General features: G+C 39.2%; 1 protein-coding gene across 6 annotated transcripts in view; it reads right to left on the bottom strand.

Moving 5' to 3' along the window:
* The window catches only part of LIN7A (lin-7 homolog A, crumbs cell polarity complex component), a 318,473-nt gene that overhangs the window by 84,345 nt on the left and 207,945 nt on the right, over window positions 1-26,183 (bottom strand). For 3 of the 6 annotated variants that reach the window (XM_082419000.1, XM_082419002.1, XM_082419001.1), the window contains exon 7: window positions 9,110-21,594. The gene's annotated coding sequence lies outside the window, so the exon portion shown is untranslated. Of the gene's footprint in view, window positions 1-9,109; window positions 21,595-26,183 lie in introns of those variants that run through there. The other 3 variants (XM_082419003.1, XM_082419004.1, XM_082419005.1) reach the window with 1 other exon arrangement.

Below are 26,183 nucleotides of genomic sequence, written 5' to 3'. Positions count from 1 at the left end.
CTACAGCCCATGCTCTGCAACAAGAGAAGCCACCTCAATGAGAAGCCCGCGCACTGCAACGAAGAGTAAACCCCGCTCACTGTAACTAGAGGAAGTCCGCGCGCAGAAACGAAGACCCAACGCAGCCAAAAATAACATAAATAAACAAATTTTAAAAAAAAGATACTGGAGAGGTAAAAATCTATAGGGTCTGATGCTGGATTGGCTTTTGCATGAGGAAAAATAGGGAGATTTCAAAGATAATTCCTAGGTTTCTGATTCTGATGTTATCATTTGCTAAAAAAGCAAATATTAGCATAGGAATTTCCTCATCATTTTTGATCTGTTTCTATACTTATAATTTTTATCATCTACTTGAAATACATTCAGATAGTAGTGTTCATGAAGCTAACACTATAGTATTTTTTATCGATAGATGCTTGAATTACGTCTTATGGAATTCATACTTCATATTTTCTGATTCATTTCAACTTCAGATAAAATGATGAATTAAATTGAGTCCAGTTAGCACTTTAGATTACAGGAAGTTACTAGATTAAAAAAATAATCTTTAAAGCGCCAGGATTCAGGGCTTTGTACTTTGCAAAGCATTACTTAAACAAATTGAGGTAGTGACAAATGAAGAGCACAGAGTCTGATAACATAAAATGAAACCCACAGCAATTATTTGCAGTTGGTTGAGGTCAATTTAGTTGAAGCGTCTTGCAAGAGATAAACACACACACATATTTAAACTGAAATTTAAAAGTGACTGTCTCTAAGTATTGAAATTAATCATTCCTATTCCCATCTTTCTATTGTGCCCTATACCTTTATGATAGCACTTATCACTTTCTGCAGTGAATTATAATTATTGGTGTTGTATGTCTGTGCCTCCTACTCAATTATAACCTCTTACTGAGAAAGGAAAATACCTCATTTTTTGTATCCTACTTGCCACTCACACATTGCTTAGTGCATAATGATCACTCAATATATGTTTGTTGAATTTAGTTATCTTTTAAATTATCCATTTTAACTTCTGCTGAGACATTTTTTTTTAATAGACTGGATCCGAAACAGTTTTCCTAAGGAAATGAAAATGACTTTATAAGCGTGAGCTTATATTTGATGAACCTGACTGCTAGACCCTGAAGCATTGTAAAATACATTTTGAAACTCCATTCGAAGAATTTGTCATGTTCTTTTCTTTTAGATTTTCCCCCCATTCTTGTTACTCTTACTGTTCTGACCCAATTATACTCCTGGCGTCTGAAAAGCAACTCTTTGGCAAGAAATGATGATAGAAATCTGTGTTAACAGAGGTTTGAATTTTGCCAATCTCACATAAAAGAGGAAAACAAGTGAATTTATATGTGAAAGTGCTTAGAACAGTGACCAATAAATCTTCAAGGTATCTTAATTCCTCTCTATATACTACTTCTCTCCCCCACTCCAATTCAGTCGTTCAGCAAATATTGAGTATTTGTGGTAGTTGGGACACATCCATCAATAAAACAAACCAAAATACCTGCCACTGTGGAGCTCACATTCAAGTGGAGGGAAATAGACAAAATAAAATAAGCAGCATAAAAGATGGAGGGAAGGGGGAGCGAACATAGACACACATGTATGTTGTTGGAGGTGATGAGTACTAAGGAACAAAAGGTTAAGTAGAACAGGGTATTATGGGCTGGGGATGTGGAGGGGTGTAGACAGGCAGGTTGCAATATTAAATGGAGTGGTAAGAGTAGACCACATTGTGAAAATAAGACCTGAACACAGCTTTGAAGGATCTGCAGGAATTAGTCAAACAGGGGAGAGTATTCTGGGCAGAGAGAACAGCTAGCTCAAAGGCCTGAAGGTGGCCATGCCTGATATTTTTGAGGAACAGCATAGAGGCCAATGTGATTGGAGGGGAATGAGCTAAAGGTAGGACTTGAGGCAGAGAAGTGAGAGCTGGGTCACAGGAAGCCTTGAAGGACATTTTAAGTACCTTGGCCTTTATTCCAGGTGAAGAGTCATTACAGAGTTCTAAGCAGAGGAGTGACACAATCTGACTTGTATTTTTAAAGGATCTGGCTGCTGTGTTGAGAATAGATTGGGGGTGGGGATGTGGAATCAGGGAGACCAGTTAGGAAGTTATTACAGTAATTCAAGTGAGAGATGGTGTCTGGGACCAGGATGATGGGAATGGAATTAGTGAAAAGCGGTCAGCTTCTGGACACATTTTGAAGGTCGAGGCAACAGAATTATCTAACAAACTGGATGTAGGATGTGAGAGAAAAAGTGGAGTTGGGGGTCACTCCAATGCATACGCCTTAAAAAAAGTGGCAGGTTGGAGCTGCCACAAATTAAGATGAGAGGGTACTGAATGGGGGGTGAGGTGGTCAGAAGTTCAATTTGGATGTACTAGATTTGAGATGTCTATTAGTCATCTGAGAACTTACCTTTGAACTTCTTAGTTGAAAAAGAGCTTTGAGACTACAGTCAATAGAGTATTTGTCTGTCTAATCAATAACATATCTTTACAAATTAAGAGGTTCATTTGTGGAAAGGACTGGATGGTTTGCATAGGGCTACACAGCATGACAATTGTTGTCATGAACAGTTGTTCTTTCAAACTTCAACCTAGGCATGGTCAGATTGTATAACCATAGCCATGGTCAGAATCCTCTGGCCTATTTAAGGGAAAACCTGTCAAGGGTAATGATTCCAGTCACCCAAGAAGGGGCTTATGGGAAACCTCCCTTGTAACAAAGACGTACAACTAGCACTCATTAAGAGTTTACATCATGCCAGACACACTGTCCCATGATCTCACTTAAGGCTCACAGCAGGCCCGTGGGCTAGGTCCTGTAACTTTTTCCCCCATCTTACATAAAAGGAAAAGAAATTACACAGAGATTAAGCAGTTTGCTAGTAAGGCGCAGAGCTGGGATTTAAATCCAGCATTCTGACTTCTGAGTCTCAAGTTCTGTACCTTCTCCCTTCTCCCTTCAGCTTAAGTGTTCAAGTCCTATAAAAACGCAGTCAGTGCTCAGAAGGGTAACTTTGAAAGCCAGTCACCATGTCTTTTATGGCAATTGAGGATATGACAACAGGTGTTTTGACAGAGGCAGGAGCAATCACGTGACTACTCGGCACTCAGGGAAGATGGGGGGCTGGGGTTACAGAGAGTGTAAGAGTTAAAGACCTGGGAGGGGGAAGATTAGAACCCCCAGGTTGCAAAGACAAGTTTTCCAACTTGATTCTACGTAAGACTAATTATCCTTTGGAGAAGACCTGTTTAAATAAAACCCAGGGAAGGTTTTACAACATTAAGGGATTGTAGTCATACCTCGGATGTATTGCAGGTTCAGCTCCACACCATTGCGATAAAGTGAGTCACAAAGTTTTTTGATTTTCCAGTGCATGTAAAAGGCATGTTTATACTATACCGTAGTCTACTGAGTGTGCAGTAGCATTACGTCTAAAAAAAAAATGTACATACCTTAATCAAAAGACATTTGATTGCTAAAAAATACTAACCATCATCTGAGCCTTCAATGAGTCATAATCTTTTTTGCAATAGTAACATTAAAGGTCACTGATCACAGATTGCCATAACAAATATAATAGTAGTTGAAAAGTTTGAAATTGTGAGAATGACCAAAATGTGACACAGAGACACGAAGTGAGCAAATGCTGTTGGAAACATGGTGCTAATAGACTTGCTCATCTCAGGGTTGTCTCAGACTTTCAATTTGTAAAGAAAGCAGTCTCTACAAAGCACAATAAAGTGGAGTTCAGTAAAATGAGGTAGGCCTATATTTTAAATTAAATGAAAAATACATATCATGGTGATCATGTGTATTAAAGAATAATTTGTTTAAACTTGCCTAGAAACAAGAATTTTATACTGCAATTTTATTGATTTATAGTTGATGGAGTAGAGTTTAATTTAAAATGTGCCAATGACTAAACTAAACTCTTTATTGGCACTTACACATGAGGTTAAATTGACAATTCACTTTTCTTCTTTCTGCAGCTAGCCTTGCTATGACTAGAGAGAACTTCTAGGGATGTCTCTGTCAGTAGATTAACTATGGTGACAACCCGCAATGTTCACCTTCTTTAGACACTTCAGGTAATTCCAGGAAGCAGGGGCGGTACATGTGGACATCTTTCCTTTTATTAGTACTTACTCACTTTCAGAGAGAGGAGACCCTGCCTCTTCAATCCAAACCCACAAAGTATATATGACAGTTGATAAAGTCTTTAAATATATTGAGATGGAAAATGGCTGAGACGTTTTGTTTTAGCGTATGCCTTCTGGCATCCTTTATTTTTGAAAACAAAAGCACTACTGTTTGTCAATCACTTTATGTCTTCGGCTTTATTTACGCTCCTTTTGTTGTAAGTTTTTGACATTTTCATGTTCAAGTGATTGAAGAGCCTTTATTGCAAGGCATTTGTCTGCTACCTGGTGGTCAGATAGAAAATTGCACTTTCAAGCCCTGAAAAACCATGTGTGCATTTCTGAACCACATTAAAAAAATAATAATAATATTTCAAATTGGCATTCAGAAGTCCATTGTCTTTCATTTTATCAGTAGGTGGGTCCTGCATTAGGTTAAATCATTGTTTTCTTAATTTCACTGAGGCTTCAAATATCCCTTTCATTATAATATCCTAACATTTATACAGAGAAATTTTTATTTGCTTCATTTCTAGTGTACAGAGCTATAGTCTGGGACATCAGTTATTAGGGAACAAAAAAGGAGAAAAGCAAGATTAAGAGTCATTCCTAGAATTCGGAGGGAGACTGGCGTTTCACAAGATGCTTCTGAATTGCTGGAATGGTAGGTAAGACCTAGGCTTTCCTCTGGTTTGTCTTCTTTATAACACATACACACACATGAAGAAGATAGACTTTTCTTGGCAGTGATTATTCACTTTTTATAATTTTCCATTTTGATATCCAGGCCCAAAGTGGTGTGGCAACTGTTCAGTCTAACCCAGTACCCCTAGAAAGACAAATGCATCAGCTTCTCTTCTCTAGGTTTTCTCTCCTATAAGTTAAGTCCCCAAATCCCCTAAAACATATGCATACCCAACAGGAGGTAGGTTTACCCTACCCATCTGCAAGTAACTCTGAAAACCCATAAGCAGAAGCAGGATGACTGTGAAAGTAATGAGGGTTAAAGCTTTGGGCTCCTCACTTGGAGCAGCCAGCCCTGCGAGAGGCCCGAGCAAATGTTTTCACATAATCATGTGTTTCTATACAATTCGCAAAAAATAAAGCATTTTAATGTAATCCGTCAAAACCATTTTTCACTGACTGGCACTTCTTTATATTTCCCCTACAGTGGCCTTGGGCATTTTAGGTTTGGGACAAGGGCACGATGAGTTGCGGATACTCCATTTTAATTGTAATTTATAAAGCCAGTTTGGAATGTTTCAATAAAACAAGTGAGAAATTATAAACTCTTGATGTGGATATATATGGATATTATTGTACCATTTTAAAATGTATTTAATAATGAACTGAGAGGACATATAAATTCACATGATTGAAACATGAAAAGAAAACGTCACAAAAATGAGTAATTGGGACTTCCCTGCTGTTGCAGTGGTTAAGAATCTGCCTGCCAATGCAGGGGACACGGGTTCGATCCGTGGTCCGGGAAGATCCCACGTGCCATGGGGCAACTAAGCCCGTGCACCACAACTATTGATCCTGTGCTCTAGAGCCTGCGAGCCACAACTACTGAGCCCACGTGCCACAACTACTGAAGCCTGCTCACTCTAGGGCCTGCGTGCCACAACTATTGAGCCCGCGTGCTGCAACTACTGAAGGCTGTGCACCTAGAGCCCATGCTCCGCAATAAAAGAAGCCACCACAATGAGAAGCCAGCACACTGCAATGAAGAGTAGCCCCCGTTCACCACAACTAGAGAAAGCCTGCATGCAGCAACATGGCCAAAACAAAAATTAAAAAAATGAATAAATAAATAAATAAAATAAAAACTATGACCAAAAAAAAAAAAAGAAAAGAAAAAAATGAGTGATAAAATCAATACGAATTAATCTGATATTGAGGAGTGAATTACAACAAAACAACAAATCAGATCATATCCAAAAAAGTATTTTATTAAGAGGTAAAGATAAGCTTGAATAAAAGTAATAAGTAGGCTCTTGGCTTGAGAATCCAGTCAAAAGGAAGTATTCCATATGAACAGAGTGAGAAAAGATAAACTGCTTGCCAATTTGGTAAGAAATACTGACAGAAAAAGAAAACTTTAAAAACTCGCAATGTACTACCACTACAGTGAGGACATCAGTAACAAAGTGTTTAGAGAGTATTGACCTAAAATAAATAGACTGCCAGATATGTCTCCAGCAACAATGAGTTTAATCGGGATCAGCAGAGAATTGCAACTCAGGGTCTGCAACCATGGTGAGCCACTTGAAGTCCCTGAGTAACAAGAGAAGGAGAACACCTCTATAGAGGGGAAAGCGAAGTTGGGAGGCCTGTGGAGAACAGAGGCCATGGCTTTTCACTGGCCGAGTCCCTGCCAGGGAAGGAGAGGAGTCTTTCTTCTTCTAGGTGGGCTCTGCTATCCTCATAGGGCATGAGAGCTCCCTGCTCTGGTCTCCAGACTCTATCTAATGGAGGTTTCTCATTATTAATTTTTTACAAGAGTACTGTCAATTCAAATAGAATTAATATTAAGATAAATCATGAGCAAAAACTGTCCTGAGACTTTATGACTTATATATGACAGAAGGTTTTCCAAATTTAACCATAGTGCTAAAAAATTAATTTTATGTTCCAAATATCAAGTCATGAAGTTGTAAGAAACTCTACCAAAAACAAAAAACAACAAAAAAAACAACAACAAAGTTTAATCAACCAGTTTAGAGGAGACTGCTGAATGATCTTTCTATTTTTTCCATGGAAAATACTATTAAGTCAATGTTGTATCAAGAGACAATTCATAGGGACTTCCCTGGTGGCACAGTGGTTAAGAATCCACCTGCCAATGCAGGGGACACGGGTTTGAGCCCTGGTCCGGGAAGATTCCACATGCCGGGAAGATCCCACATGCCGCGGAGCAACTAAGCCCGTGTACCACAACTACTTAACCTGTGTGCCACAACTACTGAAGCCCACGTGCCTAGAGCCCGTGCTCCGCAACAAGAGAAACCACTGCAATGAGAAGCCTGCGCACTGCAACCAAGAGTAGCCTCCGCTCACCCTGCAACTAGAGAAAGCCCACGTGCAGCAACGAAGACCCAATGCAGTGAAAAATAAATAAATAATTTTACAAAAAAGAGAGAATTCATAGACAGCAAAAAGAAAAAAAAACAGAAGAAAAAGAACAAAAGAATGAGAAAGGGAAAGTTAGAAATTATGTAACATCTGGATTTTGTGGAATTTGTCAAGTCGTGAAAATTTATAATTTCTTGTGATTTCTTTCTCACTCTAAATAAATATGCAGTTTCACCTAATTTTTATTTGCAATTTTTCTTTAAAAGCTTCATTTTCCACCTCTCTTCAGTATAAGCTTCAGGTCCCTCAAAAGCAGAATTTACCCCTATACACACCTTCACTGTATCTGTTACCAATCATGGGTCCCTTCTCAATTCTTATAAAGCAAGGTCTCTCTCTCTCTCCCACACACACACTCAATTGTGATTTAATTTCCTCTAAGAATAAAGACCTGGGGGCTTCCATCACTAATTATTAGAGAAATGCAAATCAAAACTACAATGAGGTACCACCTCATACCAGTCAGAATGGCCATCATCAAAAAGTCTACAAATAACAAATGCTGGAGAGGATGAGGAGAAAAGGGAACCCTCCTACACTGTTGGTGGGAATGTAAATTGGTGCAGCCACTATGGAGAACAGTATGGAGGTTCCTTAAAAAACTAGAGTTGCCATATGATCCAGCAATCCCACTCCTGGGCATATATCCAGAAAAGATGAAAACTTTAATTCAAAAAGATACATGCACCCCAATGTTCACAGCAACACTATTTACAATAGCTGAGACATGGAAGCAACCTAAATTTCCATCAACAGAGGAATGGATAAAGCAGATGTGGTATATATATATACAACAGAATATTATTCAGCCATAAAAAAGAACCAAATAATGCCATTTGCAGCAACATGGATGAACCTAGGGATTATGACACTAAGTGAAGTAAGTCAAAGACAAATATCATATGATATCACTTATGTGTGGAATCTAAAAAAAATGATACAAATGAACTTACTTACAAAACAGAAATAGACTCACAGACATAGAAAACAAACTTACGGTTACCAAAGCTGAAAGGAGAGGGAGGGAAAATTGGGAATTTGGGATTAACAGATACATACTACTATATATACAATTTTGCTGTACACCTGACATTGTAAAAAACTGTACTTCAATTTTTAAAAAATGGTTAAAAAAAAAAGACCCAGAGGCTTTCCAAAAGTCATTTCATTAACATAACGTAAGACACCTTTATTGTACTCATCACAGGAAATACCAAAGGTTTTAGGAGCTTTGTGCCACAAAGGGGGTCAAAGACCAAATACAGTCTCCCCTCTGTATTCAACGGGGATTGGTTCCAGGACCCTCAGGGATACCAAAACCCAAGGATGCTGGAGTCTCTTATATAAAACAGTATAGTATTTGCACATAAACTATGCAGCACATCCTTCTGTATACTTCAGATCATCAATAGATTACTTTTAATACCTACTACAATGTAGATGCTATGGAAATAGTTGAAAATAAAATGTAAATGCTATGTAAATAGTTGCAGGCATGTGGCAAACTTAAGTGTTGCTTTCTGGAACTTTCTGGAATGTTTTTTCCCAATATTTTCTATATGAAGTTGGCCAAATCCTTGGATGCAGACCTGGAAGATATGGAGGGCTGACTGTATTTTTTATTATAAATAATATCATCCAGGGCTGTGTCACAGGACCCAGTGGTAAGGCTAGGTAAGAATCATGAGATTGGAAATATACAAAGTGCAGTGAATATTCAATTTACAAATCCACTCAGTTTACGGCACACAATCACACAACCTTGCACAAGGTTAGTCATGCAAAGAAGAAAGAGAAAAGGAGGTAACGAACCACTCTGAAGAGGGATCCAGGAAGCAGCGTCTCAGCATGAGAGGTGGTCTCCAGTCCAGCAGCTGGAGTCGCGCTCATCCCGAAGTTGCCTTCTGTTCTGACAGAAGAGCCTCCGGCAGCATCCCTCTGGAACAGCTCGCAACAGCTTAAAGTCTGGTCAAGTCGCCCATGGTCTCTTAAGGAGGCTGCTAGTAGGGTGTAACAATTATGCCCCACGGGGTCTTGCCTCTATGAGATCTCCTGTTTCAGTGAAGTCTTTTCATGGACGTTACCAAACAAATTTCTTATCTAAAGCAACGCTCTAAGACACTCGCAGTCCCATACTGGACGTTTTGAAACTAATAATGGCAGTTCACACTGGCCATTGTCATTCCATTTTGAATTACTTAGCCTAAATCCTATGAGCTTCACACACGATGAGTAGAAATCATAACGCGAAAGAAATCACATCGTAATCGGCTATTTTAACAGCAGAACCAGCCCCAAACCGGCCCGGTCCTGTTTCTAACAAGATACTGAGTTGTTTTTCAGAGACAACAGAACAAAACTGCAAGTCATGCAGCCGGAGCACGCTCGGAGGAAAAAAATTTTGACCTCAAACACTACGCGGAACCAAAATTTTAGGAGCCAAAGAGCCAGGACATGACCGGAACCTGAAGGCAAGAACACTTTCAGAAGTGAAGGGCCCATAGCTCTGGAAGGTGTGGCGCTGAAGCCTCTTTACCGCATCTTGCCATAAATGGCCAAGTTCCAAAGCCCTGCAGTGGAAACCTGCCCCCCGTGCTTCCGCATACCAGCCCTCCTCCCCAACGCATAAAAAGCTTGACCTCATCCCAGGTCCGGAAGACGGATTTGAGCCCCCCCTCCCTTCTCCTTGCCGGTCGCCCTCTCAAAAACCGGTGCCATAGTACTGGATTCTGTGATCTTCTGACAGTGAGCCCTTTATTCGGTCACACTGTTACCTGATCGGTTAAACTTTGAAGCAAGTCATTTGCTAGAATTGGACTTTGATTCAAAGGGAAGGACTCACAAAAGGGTAAAATAAGTTTAAAATTAGAATGTAACAGAATTGTGATAGGATTTTTTGTTTGTTTCTAACCTTTTTTTTTCCAGCAACGTTTAGTTGAATTTCCCCCTTGCAATATCATGGACAGATTCCACAACTTTCTGGTAGTTTATTTTGTTGAAATTAAACCCAATTCTATTTAAAACTGCAATCTTTATGTTTGATACACAGTTCTTCTCCAGAGTGTACATAAGCTGTGCTGTTCAAAGTGTGGTTGACAGACTCTTTTTGGTCCATGAGGTTTGCTACTGGTAAGAGGCAAAGTAAGTGAGAATAAGCATTTAGCAGCTTATGTAGTAACTTGACATTGATGTAACATCCAAGCCCATCCAAGCCCTTCCTCTAAGTTCTACACCCCATCACATGGATACAGTGCCACTGCTGAGGCCCTTATCTGTGAATCCTGAAGGCCACAGGGAATTGGAATGAAGTGGAGATTTGTCCCCATCTTCTTCCCAGGCACCACATTCCCTTCAAGCCCTGCTGGCACAAAGCCTGAAGGGGGTCCCCCTAACTTCCATCTCTTTGTTCATGTATGTCCCCACACCCCACATCTCAAAGCTCTCCTAAGAACCCTCTCACGGCACTCAGCTGTAGAAGCAATGGCAACATCGGGGAACAATAGGTTTCTGCAGCTCAGTAGCCATTCATCTGGGGAGTGAGCTTCTAGTGACTTTTTTCTTTTTTATTTATTTAATTAATTAATTATTTTTTGGCTGTGTTGGGTCTTCATTGCTGTGGGCGGGCTTTCTCTAGTTGCAGTGAGTGGGAGCTACTCTTAGTTGCGGTGCGAGGGCTTCTCATTGCGATGGATTCTCTTGTTGCAGAGCACAGGCTCTAGGCGTGCAGGCTTCAGTAATTGTGGCACGTGGGCTCAGTAGTTGTGGCTCGCAGGCTCTAGAGCGCAGGCTCAGTAGTTGTGGCGCACAGGCTTAGTTGCTCTGTGGCATGTGGGATCTTCCTGGACCAGGGCTCAAACCGGTGTCCCCTGTGTTGGCAGGTGGATTCTTAACCACTGTGCCACCAGGGAAGCCCCTAGTGACTTGTTTTCTTAAAGTCACCTCTACTCTTTATGGGAGATTGTCTTGAAGCTCCCCTCTCTCACATGGCTTAGCCTGGTTGGGAGTGGAGGTGGAGATTGAAAGCTTTCTCTCCAAAAACTGCATTCTCCCTCTCTCTCTCTCTCTCTCTCTCTCTCTCTGTTGCTGTGGTGTTTGGTGGTACGAGAGGGGTTGAAGTTAGTGGGGCTAATTCAACTAACTACCTTTTAGACAGTCCAAGGCTTTCTTTAGATTATGGGAATGTATGATAAATTCTGATTTCAGCTTCAGGCCTTAGCCATCATTCTGAACAATAGAAAAACAAATTCTCTCAACATCCTGTCATATCTGCCTCAGTGGATTACATTCTGTTTGAGAGGAAAAGGTTGAAACCACCTGTGATGGTTAATCTTATGTGTCCACTTGACTCGGCTAAGAGATGCCCAGAGACCTGGTAAAATGTTGTTTCTGGGTGTGTCTATGAGGGTGTTTCTGGAAGGGATTAGCATTTGAATCAGTAGACTGAGCAAATGTCACTCTCACCCGTGCAGGTGGGTAGTCATTCCATCCATCAAGGGCCGGAATAGAACAAAAAGGCAGAGGAAGTGTGAATTTACTCTTTGCTTGAGTTGGGACATCCATCTTCTCCTGCCCTCTGATATAAGCGCTCCTGGTTCCACTTGTCAGGTGGCAGATCATGGGACTTCTCAGCCTCCATAGTCACAGGAGCCAATTCCCATAATAAATCTCCTCTTCTATACATCTATCTGTCTATCCTCTTGGTTCTGTTTCTCTGGAGAACCCTGACTAACACATCATCCTATTGGCTGTCGCTTTCTACATGGGCAGCTGGGAACCCAAGCAGCAACTATGCAGAGTAGCCTGACTTCTGATGAGGGACAGCAACCCAGAGTTCAGGGAATTCCTGACTTTGGACTCAGTTGTTTCCTTTTCTAATAGTAAGCCACATCTAGACTTCCATATGCAGGTAGTCTATTTCTCTGAAATAAAAGATGTTGCAGGAATTAAAATGTGTTAATATATGTGAAGCTCTTAGAACAGTGCTTGGAACATGGTAAGCACTTAATAAATGTTAACCGTTAACTATAACTTTGCCTACTGAGGATTCTTTACCAATCATCTTATTTCAGTAAAAGTACTCTTGTGGACTGATCGCAAAAATGGCTGTTTTCTGTCCCTCTGTGTATGCATGCCCTTTGCAATGAACTTCTCCTTTCAAAACATAGAGACTTCGCCCCCAGTCCTTGAATCTGGGCTGGCCTTGTGACTTGCTTTGGTCAATAGAATGTGGTGGAGGTGACATTGTGTCGGTCTGAGTTTAACTCTCAAAAGGCTTTGTGGACTTTTGCTCTCTCTTGAATTCTTTCCCTTTCCCGTGGGAACAAGCCCAAACTATCCTGCTGGAGGATAGGACACCATGTGGAGGATTGCTGAGGCACCTCAGTTGGGAGTCAGCCAACCAAGAAGCTGAGCTGCTGAGCTGATTCAGGGCAACTGATCATGGACACTTGGGGAAGCCCAGCCAGCCAAACCCACAAGGACTTCCTGTCTGAGCCCAGCCTAAATTGATGAGCTTCAGAATTAAGAACTAATACATGATTCTTGTTTTAAGCCAAGATTTGGGGTAATGCTCCTCCTCTAGTCAATGTCTATCTCAAAGCTATTCCAGATTCCTTCCATACCTATCAAATCCCACTCAGATTTTACCACCCATTTCAACTGGTATCTCTTCTAAGATTTTTCTAGTTTCTCTGTATTATCTCACCTGTAATTGAACCCCCTTTTTGATATCTGTGTCTCTTTTCCTGGCTTGCCTTGAGTAGAACTATTAGTGTGTTACTCTTTTTTGGATTCCCTGCAGCTAACAAATGATACTCAGTAGGCATGAGGTTGTGACCGGGGCTAGCCAATCATGCCACCTTTTCCCATAGTGATTTGCCTCAGGTGGTGAGCACCAGAGCCAAGCAGGGCCATTCAGAGACTGCCTGTATGATATAGACTCTAGTTTTCTTTTTAGATTAAGAGCTATAAGGATATATGCCTGGTACTGCAAGGACTAAGGGAGAAACAGACAAGGGAGAGAAACTGACTAGCAGGGAGAAAAAGGGCCACAGACAAAAAGAGGAGAGACAAGTAGAGCTGAGAAAGAGAGAGGAGGTGAGAATTCTATCAACACTGAGATCCCAGATCTGGCCTGCTTTGGCGGTAGTGAATTCTCTTTTTCACTCAAGCTCTATTCAATCTTGTTTTTGTTACTTGCAACAAAATGGAATCCTCCCAGTCATCCTGTGAATTGAAGAAGGTCGATAAGAACCATCATCCTAGGGCTTTATCATTTCTAGGTAGGTTGACAACATCTTGTTTTGTCTAAATTGGGGCACTTCTGAGAGTTAAAGGGGGTGCTGTAATTATTCTGAGAAAACAGGTGTTAGCTGAGACTGTCCCTGGGCTTGCTAGAAAAAACAAATGAGCCTGGATCTGCAAAGCTGAGGACCAGATACTAGAAAGTTGTGTTACAAAAAATTCAGGTATAGACCATTTATGGGTCTCCTTCTATGGCAGCCAGTCAGCCTCTCACTCTTATAGCCCTTTTAGATACAACAATGCATTTAATGAACAGAAGCCCATAGGAAGCAAGATTTATTAGACAGGTAGCAATTAAACTCTTTGAAACTATGTTGTATTCATGTGGGATATTTCTTGAAGTTCTGTTTGTAATCATTCTAACTTAAAGAATGGAAAAAAAGTGCATTTCTTTGTCTATGTATGGGAATTTTCCTTTAGGATATTGTGGTTTGTTTTCCTTAGGTTGGGGGGAGGGATTAAATTAATATCATGTTTAAATTAAACATTGAACATGTTCGTTACATAAATGTCATACTCATAAAACATTGTGTTGGCAACACAAAATAACACAATGTGTGGCTAAGGCTAGTGAAATGTTTTGATTTCAATTAACTTTTATTTTTCTGGTTAAGTTAAGCAGTTGAGACAATAGTAATTACTCTCCCAATCCCCCATTCCGAATGCAGTGGTTTGGGGGTGGAGGGGGAGGACTAATGAAGAGTAGGTAGTTCTGTGTTCTGTTGGAGAGTAGCCATAGGGAGGACCATTAATACAGGACTGCAGTCCAGTTGAAAGTAGTATTATGGTGCCCATTTTGTTTGTTTGGCTGTTGGCTTGAAACCCAATTTTATCCTTCATCATTTCTCCCCTGGAATAAGTAACCAAATATGTGGGGATAAACCAGCAGTAAATCATTGTGTGTGTGTGTAGAGGGGGTGGTGGTGGTGATGGTCATCTAAAGTGTTTACATCGACCTCCACATTCATCCTGAGAATAAAAATCAGATCAGAAAAACCTAGGAAATAAGTGATAAGGATTACCACTTTTATCGTTACTTTTTTTTTTTTTTAATCAAAATACTCAATAATTAAGGCTTTATTCTCTTTAAAAGTATCTGGTGTTGAGTTCTCAATTCAGATGAACTTTGCTGGTGAGCTACTGAGAACTGAGACCCCCAAAATAATCCGGAAGCCATTCTGTGAGGTTGACAAGTGAAAGGTAATTCCTTTTATGAAATATTAAGCACCCACGCCATGTAATTACTAATTGCAGGAGAAATCAAGATGATAAAGACACAAACGGGTATACTACAAGAAAAGCTAAGAGCTAAGGAGGGGTACAGATACCACAATGGGATTTGATGATGGATAATATCAGGCCTGGAAAAATTAGAAAAAGCTTCTTGGAAGAAGGACCATCTGAAATGGGCCTTAAAAGTTGAGGATTTTTTTTTCAGAAGAAGGAGAGAGGCATTTCAGAAATAATCAAAAGCTCAGGGGAAGAAAAGTTTAGGAGTTTCCAGGAATAGGTAGTGGTCAACTTGGATGGCAAGATAGAGCACGGCTAAAAAAGCAGTGCTATCTAGTCGGGAAATCCACATCGCAAACCATACTTGTATCTAATGTTAGGATGTTAGCATAACCCCGCACGTTCACACACACACACCACCCCAAACAAATATTTTGGAATTGGTGCATCATAATCTGATACAGTCCTGTATCTTCACCACAGAACACTGCTAGTCTCTCACTGCATTTCATTTCATCTAGAAGAAAAACTTGTGATATTTTTCAGTGTCATGGAACCCCGTGACTTCTATTTCACCGTCCCATGTACCAGATTTCGGTACCATCACATTTCATGCTGTTTTTCCCTTGTAGATGGAGGGGTGGCACTATAGTGTTCTTCTCCAACATCATGTTAGTGTTTTGGTTCAGAGTCTTCACTAGAAATCATAATTTTTTTTGATGGGGGACCCCTTGGAGGATTTTGAGCAAAGGAATAGCTGCAGGGGGAGTTATGAAGCATCAATATATAGGGAAATTTATATGGGTAGACACGGTAATTGGGAAAACAGTTAAAAGCTCACAATAGTCCTAGTAAAAAGTACTAAATTTCTATTCATAGGTAGGAATATTGAAAATGGATAAGATAGTTGCAAGAGACTTTGTCAAAGTAGAATCTAAGAATTGATGTGAATGGCAAATGAGAAAGATGAGTAAATTTGTACAGAGAACGGTAATATCATTAGTAAAAATAAAAGTGTCAAAAGGGAAGGAGAAGTTAAGTATGGTTTTGGACAAAAGGCTTATGAGTTTACTGTTGTATTACGTGTAAAGCTAAACTTTCCAAAATATTATTTGAAGGAGCTAATTAGCTGGTAGTAGGAAAGAATGATGAGGTAATAAAGTTTTCTTAAGAAGACTCTTTGCTTCCACAAATATGAACCAGCATTTAAGTTGCATCATATGCCCATTTAACTGGGAGGGGCCAGAGAGAGAATAAATTTAAATAATGAGTATGATTCCCCTTTCTCAATTTTTGCCTTTCATATTGGTTTTAGAACCTAACCCCTCAATAGCATGACCTCACTGTATGATCTGGAATGGAGAAACACAAGGAACTTAACATCCAAATATTCAGGTGCCTTCAGCATCTAAAAGTCCCTCTATATTCATGCTTTAAAAGAACTTAAATTTGAGAATGAAGACAATAATTCCAGTCTGGTATCTAATACTTTTACTTCCCAGCAGCATATTACCACTTTGGTCAGGTTGAACCACTGCACAATTTTGCAGCTCTTTCAGAAAAATAATGAAAACAATTAGAAAGACAAGATCACATGTAATGGTGAGAAAATAGTACTATGGCCCAATCTTTCCCCATAAATGTGGAATATCCTTGATTCAGCTCCACATTGTGTATTTATTACAAGCCCTTATAGCAAGGGATTTTGTTCTTTCAGTTTTGTTTTGTTTTGTTTTGTTTTTGTAGCACCAAATAGACACAGTGGCTAACAACAAGTAATTCTGAAAAGTCATTGCGATATTTATCACGTCAGAAATTTTCTGGATCTGTACTTTTATCCATTTCCCTGGCTTGAAATGTTCTTCATGAGGGTAAGCTGCAACTTAAGATTGAGTTCTCACTCTGTTTCTGCCACTGATGTGGTTTGTTGATCATAATACTTTACTAATATCTTTTTATATACTACTTTACAATTTCAAAGAACTTTTATATACAGTGACCCATTTATTTTACTGACATTTATTTTAATGTAATGATGTCCCCCAAGCCGCAGATAATGCTTAGACACATGAGCTTTTGTGTTATACTGTGTAGGTTCAAATCCCAGTTCCATCTGCTAACTGTGTGACCTTGGACAGGTCACATATCTGTGCTTCAGTTTTCTTGTCTATAAAATGGAACCTACTAAATAGAGTTGTTGAAGGGATTCAATGATACAGTGTATGAATGTACTGAGCACAGTAGAACTTAGTAAGAGCTAAATAAGTGTTAGTTATGAATAAATTATTACCTACCTCACTGGGGTATAACTATGGTGTTTGGGTACACTGAGCAGCATTTTTGAGTGGCGTGTTTAGAAAAGCAAGTTCACATAAATATGTGCAGAGAGTCTTTCATGTTTTCCATGGGGTAAGGGATTTCATTTCTTCTATTAGCTGTGAAGGAGGATGCTTTAGACAGTAACCCTAGTTATTGCTAGAGCAAGTGTTGAGGAGCTCCTCAAAGCAAACTCCATGGGGGTGCTGCATCTGTCTTGTTTGCCATTGTATTTCCAAAACCTAGCATATACTAGGTATACAATAAATATTTGTTAGATGAATAAACACATGGAAAAGACTTAGCTGCTATGTGATTAATCTTTAGCTCAGGTACGTTCTAAGAATCAAATAAGAAAGGAGAAGTGATCTTTTGAAAGCAGGAAAAGATTTAGAGATGGTGTCTCCAATTACAATGCAAACCTTAGAGAAAAAAGTGGTTAATATATATTGAAGGACATATTAATAATATGCTTGATGATATGAATTTTTTAAAAATGAAAATATTTTACAAAATTTATAAATGGAGTTCCATGTTTGGATCATCCTTGTCATATAACTCAGGGAGCTTTCATAAATAACTAGAAAAGTTGAGTTTTATTCATTGTAAAAACTCTGAATCCCCAAACATTCCTATCTAAGTGTTCTCAAACCCTTGAAGCCTTTGAAGTAATTGATTCCAAATTCATATATCTAAAAAGTATTTATAAAGAGTCAATTCTGGTTCTAATTATGTAATTCAGAAATTATACTGCCAATCAGGATAATATAAATTGGTGAAATTTTTCAAATTATCAGAAGGCAAAATTCATTTATTTGTCTAATTTCATTCATTTATTTAGTTGTCCATTCATTCAACAAATGTTAATTGAGCGCCTCTACTGTGCTGGCATTATCCCCGATGCTAGGGATACAGCAGTCCACAAGGCGGTTATAGCCCTTTCTCAGGGATTTTATGATCTAGAGAGGGATGAGATGGGTAGGACTACCCCATGTTTCAGGAGATTTTGCCTTACGTTGGCCTCCCTGAATCCTTAGAGCATTGATTTCTACTTCATGATGCTGTTAAAGCTGGTCTTACTAACAGGCTGTGTCTGTGTGATAAGCACAAACTAGCCAAAAGATGAGAAATTCAAGCATTATTCACACATCCACAAATATCTATAGATGTTAAAAATAATGTAGACAAAGTATTCCAACGTCTCCGAGTCCTATGGGCACAGCTGAGTAAAATGAACTGAGATCAGATCAGTTTGATTTGTCATGGTTGAAAACTGCATTTGTAAATTGGTATAATCCATCTCCAGCCAAGTTCTTCAGAGACAGCCTTGAATTCTTAAAAAGCTCCTGAATGATAGATTTTGTATTTAGATTTTAGCATTGTCTTAAAAGATAGTGGTAGTTCACATAACTAGAGAATTCCCTATTGATTACATGATTAAGGAAGCACAAAATCTGTTATTCTTTCCAAAGTCAATTGTAATTTAAGCTTATTATCTCCCTGTGGATGTTCTATTTCAAATGGCAACAGAATCAAAATGTAAATGCCTCAATGAAAAGGTTTAAGGATTCTTTTACTGAACTATGCTCTGTGTATTTTTCCTTCAAAATCACAGCAGGAAAGAGTTTAGAAAACTCTGGCCACCAGTTAGGTCAAGGGAAAGAATTAAAATTCACCAGGATCACTGATGAATAGTCACAATAGATTTTTCCCCAACTTTTAATATCTCATTTGTTTATAGTAAAGCTTCATGTAGGAGCAACATGATATGTCTTCATTTTAATATGATTTTGGACTTGTCAGTGGCTCTAATATGATCAGTAATAATAAAAGGCATTAATACAAGTTGTGGTCATTTTCTTCCTTTTCCCTCTGGCTTCAGTGAACCTTTAGACAACCACAAGCAGCCTAAGTCTTAGGGATGGCTACTTTTGACGAAAACTTTAGGGGAAGGCTTACATTTCAACAACTAGATTTTACTGAAGAAAACTGGCCATCTGACTGGTCATTTGTAAACAGGACTAGTGTGACATGTAATCTGTCCTTAGATGCCTTAGGTGTGATGGATTGCCCCTTCACTTGGACAAACGACTTGGCATACATTTATTAGCACAAAACATTATGCAAATGAAGCATAAAATACAAAGGTTTCCAGAAAACACAAATGTAAGCTGTCTGCCCATTTGACAGTTGCTTCTGTAACACCATGACAATATTTATATTGACATGAAAACATATGATAATTTAATACTAACCAACCACTTACGGCTAAACGAAAACATACCTTAAGCTCCAAATTTATACAGTGTACTGAGATGTGCTGAAATGACCATTTCCTCATCACAAGGGTGCAATGATTTCCCTTTATGAGAGTCTGTGGCATAGCCTGAAGAGCTTGAATATTTTTCTGTTAAATGATAACTAAAATATATGTTGTATTAAATTTTTCTTATAAAAATGGGAACTACCTCTCTCAAACTGAATACTACTCCCGTATTCTTCATTCATTCCCTTAGTCATGCTTACCTCTTTTGTAACCCTATTTTACATAACATTCAGGGTCCTCACCCTTGCCCCACCCCCACCCCAGTTCTCTCTAGTAAAAAATGATACACGTGTTCAGGAATGGGAATCTGTTACCACGGCAGGACGTTGCTGAAATAGGTGCACCTCCTGGTTTCCTTACTGTTTGTCCTCTGTTGAGTGATGGACTATGAAGAGTAGGCAGAACTTGGTATTGACAACAATACCACCCGACAGGGCAACATGAAACACGTGGGGTAGTTCCAACTGGTTTTATTTTCAAGAACACAGTTCCTAAACTGAGCTTCATAAATTTCTAATTTGAGGGACTCTCTGAAATGTGAAATTTATTGTCTCTTGGGGAATCAGTTTCTTCATTTGAGAAAAGGGACTATTCAAATATTTGCCTCAAGTTTTAATGATCTCTCTAGAATGTTTCAACTGGACATTTATTCTTTCTTCAGGTACATCTGTGTGGCTAAGGTATTTAAGTGCCCAAATAATTATTGCTTCCTGCTAATTCCATAAAGTAAGATCAGACTTATGTGCCTAGATTCACCATAAGTTAAAAGTTATGATCAGTATAGATGATTCTAACAGATCGTTTTACAGTAAATGATACTTTCTGAAAGATGATATCTCACTGTCTATTTACCTACATGAATATGTGTAATGAAGTAGGTATATTTTTACCCTAGAAGCAGCAATATCTTTTCATTCACAATATTAATATCTCTGGTTTCCATATGCCTAATTTTAAGAGGAATAATACTTGTGATCTTATATTGCCAAACATATCCAGTTTATACTTGGGAAAAATCTAGATTTGGTATGACATATATTTGTATATATATATATGCACATCCATAATTTAGTTTTGTAAAGCCCTAAGCTTTAAAATATCAAACAGACTTCTATGACAGCACATCAGTGTAGGTAAAAAGAGTTTAGATTTCTCCAGATTATCAATCAAAAATATAAAATTAACAAAAAATATTGAGAGCAGGGTTATATATAAATATCATACAAGGATCAGTTCATGAAGCTGGGTCCTTTGCTACTATTCTCTTACCAGATTCATAACACTTGGTAAGAAAAGACCTAAGTTTGTAACAAATACACTCTGATAATATATATTTTGTGGAATAAAAGACATTATATTCTGTTAGACTTAATAAGAATAGATACAAGCAAGACTTAAATTAAAACAAAAAACAAAAAACAGTACTAGAGTTCTCTATCCTTGCTTTTAACTAACTAAAAGTTGAGCTGAAATTGCCCACTCTATTAATGCATAATAAAATTCATGGAAACAGAAAATAAAAAGCCAAATGCTTCTAGAACCTGAATTGAGTATAAATATAGTATAATAACTTGCCATTTTCAAGAGGGGAACAGAGGTTGAATTTGCAATTAACTGGAATTCTAATTCAGACAACTCAGCAATACAGACGTGGAACAGGTCCGGGTGAGGGGCAATGTGTAGGTTTCTTTTAAGTGGCGACAACCTTGAACTGATGCAGTTTGAACTATAGCCTAATGAGGGATTTGTTAATCTCTGGAAAAGCTACAGACCCAAGATTCACTTAACCCTGGCCCTGGTGATTTATCTGAAAGTCATGGACTTTATTCTTCTTATTCTGTTTCAGTCTGCAGACTGGAAAACCTCTCCCTTTACACACTGAGAATTCCCACTGCAGTGAATGGAAGGTCTGTGTGTGTAAAAAGCACGTGAGCAGCGGGGGTTCAGCCCCAGAGAAAGAAGGTGTCGAGTTGCCTTGGTAAAGAATTTATACACCACGTGTTCACAGTTTCTTGACAGGTATAATTATCAGTGTTGTCTTTTCCTTTACTATGTGCTGGGATTCTGAAGCACGGTTTCAAACTTGTGACTATTGGGTGTTTGATCAAGTAGCTTCAAGGACCTGAAAGGGGGGGGAAAGAGTGAAGAGAAATCAGTGATTAGTATTCAACTACAATATGCTAAAAATATCAAAGAAGCATGTGCTATGTGAGAACAGCAAGGATTATTTTGGGCGCTATCATTCATGCACAGCCTTCCACATGTGAAAAAACTGTTTGATGTCTGCAAAGGAAGTAATTATCAAATGAGGATGGAAGAGACACAGTTATTCCCTAAGATTAAATTTTAAAAAATCAGTTTGGAAACATTTCAAATGTAAAACATTTCTTCCTTCCAATTCCAGATGACTCTATTTTCCTTCACGGAGGCAAAGAAGAGATAACCTTCATATATTATGACTCTTAGGGTGATTAGTGTTGCTCCTGCTGAGATACATGCAAGCAAAGCCTCTCTCTGATAGGCTGCAAGCACCAATATCCCTTCTGTAAAGCAGATGGTAGGCCTGTCTCTTCTCCCACGAGGTCAGCCAGCCTGACACAGAGTAGAACAGAGTAGGCAGATGCCCCATGTGGTCACATTTGGGAGAGCAGCCTCCCCAGACATTCCCCCAGACCTGTCACTTTTCTACCATTATGGAGTCATTTCTTTCAGAAAGAACAGTGGTTTTCAATCTTTGTTTTTAAAGCTGCATATATTTTTATTTCAATGAATGCAGAGCACCATATACAAAAAAAAATTTTTTTAACATCTTTATTGGAGTATAATTGCTTTACAATGGTGTGTTAGTTTCTGCTTTTTAACAAAGTGAATCAGTTATACATATACACATGTTCCCATATCTCTTCCCTCTTGCATCTCCCTCCCTCCCACCCTCTCTCTCCCACCCCTCTAGGTGGTCACAAAGCACCGAGCTGATCTCCCTGTGCTATGTGGCTGCTTCCCACTAGCTATCTTACGTTTGGTAGTGTATATATGTCCATGCCACTCTCACTTTGTCACAGCTTACTCTTCCCTCTCTCCATATCCTCAAGTCCATTCTCTAGTAGGTCTGTGTCTTTATTCCCGTCTTACCACTAGGTTCTTCATGACCTTTTTTTTTTTTTTCCTTAGATTCCGTATATATGTGTTAGCATACTGTATTTGTTTTTCTCTTTCTGACTTACTTCACTCTGTATGACAGACTCTAACTCCATCCACCTCATTACAAATAACTCCATTTCGTTTCTTTTTATGGCTGAGTAATATTCCATTGTATATATGTGCCACATCTTCTTTATCCATTCATCCGATGATGGACACTTAGGTTGCTTCCATGTCCTGGCTATTGTAATAGAGCTGCAATGAACATTTTGGTACATGACTCTTTTTGAATTATGGTTTTCTCAGGGTATATGCCCAGTAGTGGGATTGCTGGGTCGTATGGTAGTTCTATTTGTAGTTTTTTAAGGAACCTCCATACTGTTCTCCATAGTGGCTGTATCAATTTACATTCCCACCAACAGTGCAAGAGTGTTCCCTTTTCTCCACACCCTCTCCAGCATTTATTGTTTGTAGATTTTTTGATGATGGCCATTCTGACCGGTGTGAGATGATATCTCATTGTAGTTTTGATTTGCATTTCTCTAATGATTAATGATGTTGAGCATTCTTTCACGTGTTTGTTGGCAATCTGTATATCTTCTTTGGAGAAATGTCTATTTAGGTCTTCTGCCCCCAAAAATTTTTTAACGAATTGTTCTGCTTGATGTGAAAGTGTCCGTGGGGGGTAGGTTTGCAATCTGCCTACTCTGCATCAGCACTCTCCAGCCACCAAGCCTTCTAGAGAAATGCCTAAAAGCACCTTGGGCCTACAGCGTGGAAATGAAAGTCAAGCATGAGGCCACTGTACTTCTTCAGGAGTCACCTAACAAGATATTGCATAAAAATATCATCTGCCATTAACATTCTAACTACTGTACTACCGCCACTGTATTACTATTGAGTGCTCACCAATTGCCACATATTTTGTTAAGAGTTTTACATATTTTTTCTTATTTAATCTCCATAACAGACCATATTCATGAGTCTCACATTGAATAACTTCCTTCAAGTCCCTTAGCTACCAGGTGACAGAGCTACCAAGTGACTGAGTTTTTAATCCATTAACTTATCATAGAGTTACATGTCCTAAGGGAATGGGACTTAGAGCAGATGAATTTTAGTAAGAGTCTTGGGTCTCTGCATCTACCCAGAGGGGGAGGAGGCCTGAGGGATATGCCAGCAGCTGAGAGAGCACTGGGCATCCAAACTGTGCATCACTGAGATGCCCACTGGGAAGAACCACCTGCACCAAATGTTCTCATTATTTCCCTCATTCCCATGATTTACAGTTGAACAGATTAATGATTCATTTTTTTAAAAAAATAAAAGCCTCATTTCCACATTAGTTTAAATTTTGTTGATCAAATTGCTTTGCTAATTTTTCAGTGAGCCACTGTGGTAGGCAGAATAATGGCCCCTGAAATATGTCCACGTTCTAATCCCCAGAACCTGTGAATATGTTAGATTCCATGGTAAGGGAAATTAAAGTTGTAGATGGAAGTAAGCTTGCTAAACAGCTGATGTTAAAATAGGGAGAGTATCCTGAATTGTCCAGGTGGGTCCAATGTAATTAGAAGTGGAAGACGGTGAGAGAAGAAAGACTCAGGGAAGGGGATGGGATGACAGAAGCAGAGGTCAGAGTGATGCAATGTGAGGACTCGACCATCACTGGTGGTTTGGAGGATGCGGAATGGAACCAGGAGGCAAGGAATGCAGGCATCCCCTAGAAGGTGGAAAAGGCAAGGAAATGAATCTTCCCCTAGAGCCTCTGAAAGGCCAGTGAGACTGTCTTGGGCTTCTGTCTTACATTATTACAAGAAAATTAATTTGTATTCTTTTAAGCCATTAAATGTGTTTTGTAATTTTTAGGGCAGTAACAGGAAACTAACAGAGCTGTAATGACGAAGTACTTTGAAGCACAGGGCACTGTTTTAGAGGTAAGTGGTGAGGGTTAGCACCAACTCTAAGCAGTGTGAGACTGAATTCCTGGAAAGCTCATGTGAATGTGTCTGTGAGGCGGGATGGGATGTGAAAGGGCAGGTGCCATTGAAGAAGGAGGTAGAGCAGCGCAGCTGTTAAAAGAAAGAGGCTTTGAAGCCCATATCCCTGGGTTTGAATCATGGCCCCATAACTTCTTAGCTGTGAAATAAGTAGACTTTAAAAAATCCTACATGACTCAGTTTCCTTCTTTAAAAAGAGATTAAAATAGTACCTAATACTCATAGGGTTATTGTAAAGATTAAGTAATTCTATATACATGAAGCATTTAGAAGAGTTCTTGGCATACCCTAATTTCTTAATAAATTTTATCCAGCATTATGAGTATTATTTCTGGTGCAGTTTTCTGCTTGATAACTCTGGGTTCCTTGAATTCAGTGTTATGAGAGTCGTCCTTTGGGACCTCTCAGTAAGTGGGCTGGCAGTTCTGGCAGTGGTTGCCTGGATCAGACCATGAGGCCCGTGGCTGTGGCAGTGGAAATGGAAGGTATAGAACAATAAATAGCGGATAAAATAAGGGAAGGGGGGGCCTGAAGAGCAAGAGGAAAAAGAAAGTCAGTGAGGCTACTGGCAAAGGCCGGCTGCTTTGTAAATCCGCTAAGATGCAGCCTGTATTTGAGTGTAAATGAATTCTTCACCCTGGATCCGCCAATAGAAGGTCAGAGAAATTAAACAAGCTTTTGGTCTTGACTTCCTCAGAATAGTGACATCTCAAAAAGTATTCCTCCTCCTTCTTACTTTTATTCTTTGGGAATCTGAGTGAAATATGGATTTATATAAGTCACACTTTTCAAAATGAGATGCTGGGCTTCCCTGGTGGCGCAGTGGTTGAGAATCCACCTGCCAATGCAGGGGACACGGGTTCGAGCCCTGGTCCGGGAGGATCCCACATGCCGCGGAGCAACTAAGCCCGTGCACCACAACTACTGAGCCTGCGCTCTAGAGCCCGCGAGCCACAACTACTGAGCCTGCGTGCCACAACTACTGAAGCCCGCGTGCCTAGAGCCCATGCTCCGCAACAAGAGAAGCCACCGCAATGAGAAGCCCGCGCACTACAACGAAGAGTAGCCCCTGCTCGCCGCAACTAGAGAAAGCCCACAGGCAGCAACGAAGACCCAATGCAGCCAAAAATAAAAATAAATAAAACAAAATAAAATAAATGAGATACTTATGGGGTGGGGGACAAAATAGGTGAAGGGGATTAAGAAGTACAAGCTTCCAGTTATAAAATAAATAAATCATGGGACAATGTATAGCATAGGGGATATAGTCAATAATACTGTAATAACATTGTATGGTGACAGGTAGTAACTAAACTTATTGTGATGATCAATTTATAATGTATATAAATGTCAAATCAGTATGCTGTATGCCTAAAACTTAATAATCAAAGCCAACTACACTTCAGTAAAAAAAGAAAAAGAAAAAAAATGCTTAAAGCTGAATAAATGTGACACTTTCTCAAAAAAAGTGGGTACAGTATTAAAAAAAAAAACCTATATTCATATTATCTGCTTAGGTTTCTGTAATGTAATTATGTAGTGATCATATTTACTACATTTAAGAAATGTA

This window comes from Balaenoptera physalus (assembly GCF_965194825.1).
Source record: "Balaenoptera physalus genome assembly, chromosome: 13".
Classification (NCBI taxonomy): domain Eukaryota; kingdom Metazoa; phylum Chordata; class Mammalia; order Artiodactyla; family Balaenopteridae; genus Balaenoptera; species Balaenoptera physalus.
Note: the sequence above shows the minus strand (reverse complement) of the source record. Positions and strands in the feature narration are given on the sequence as shown.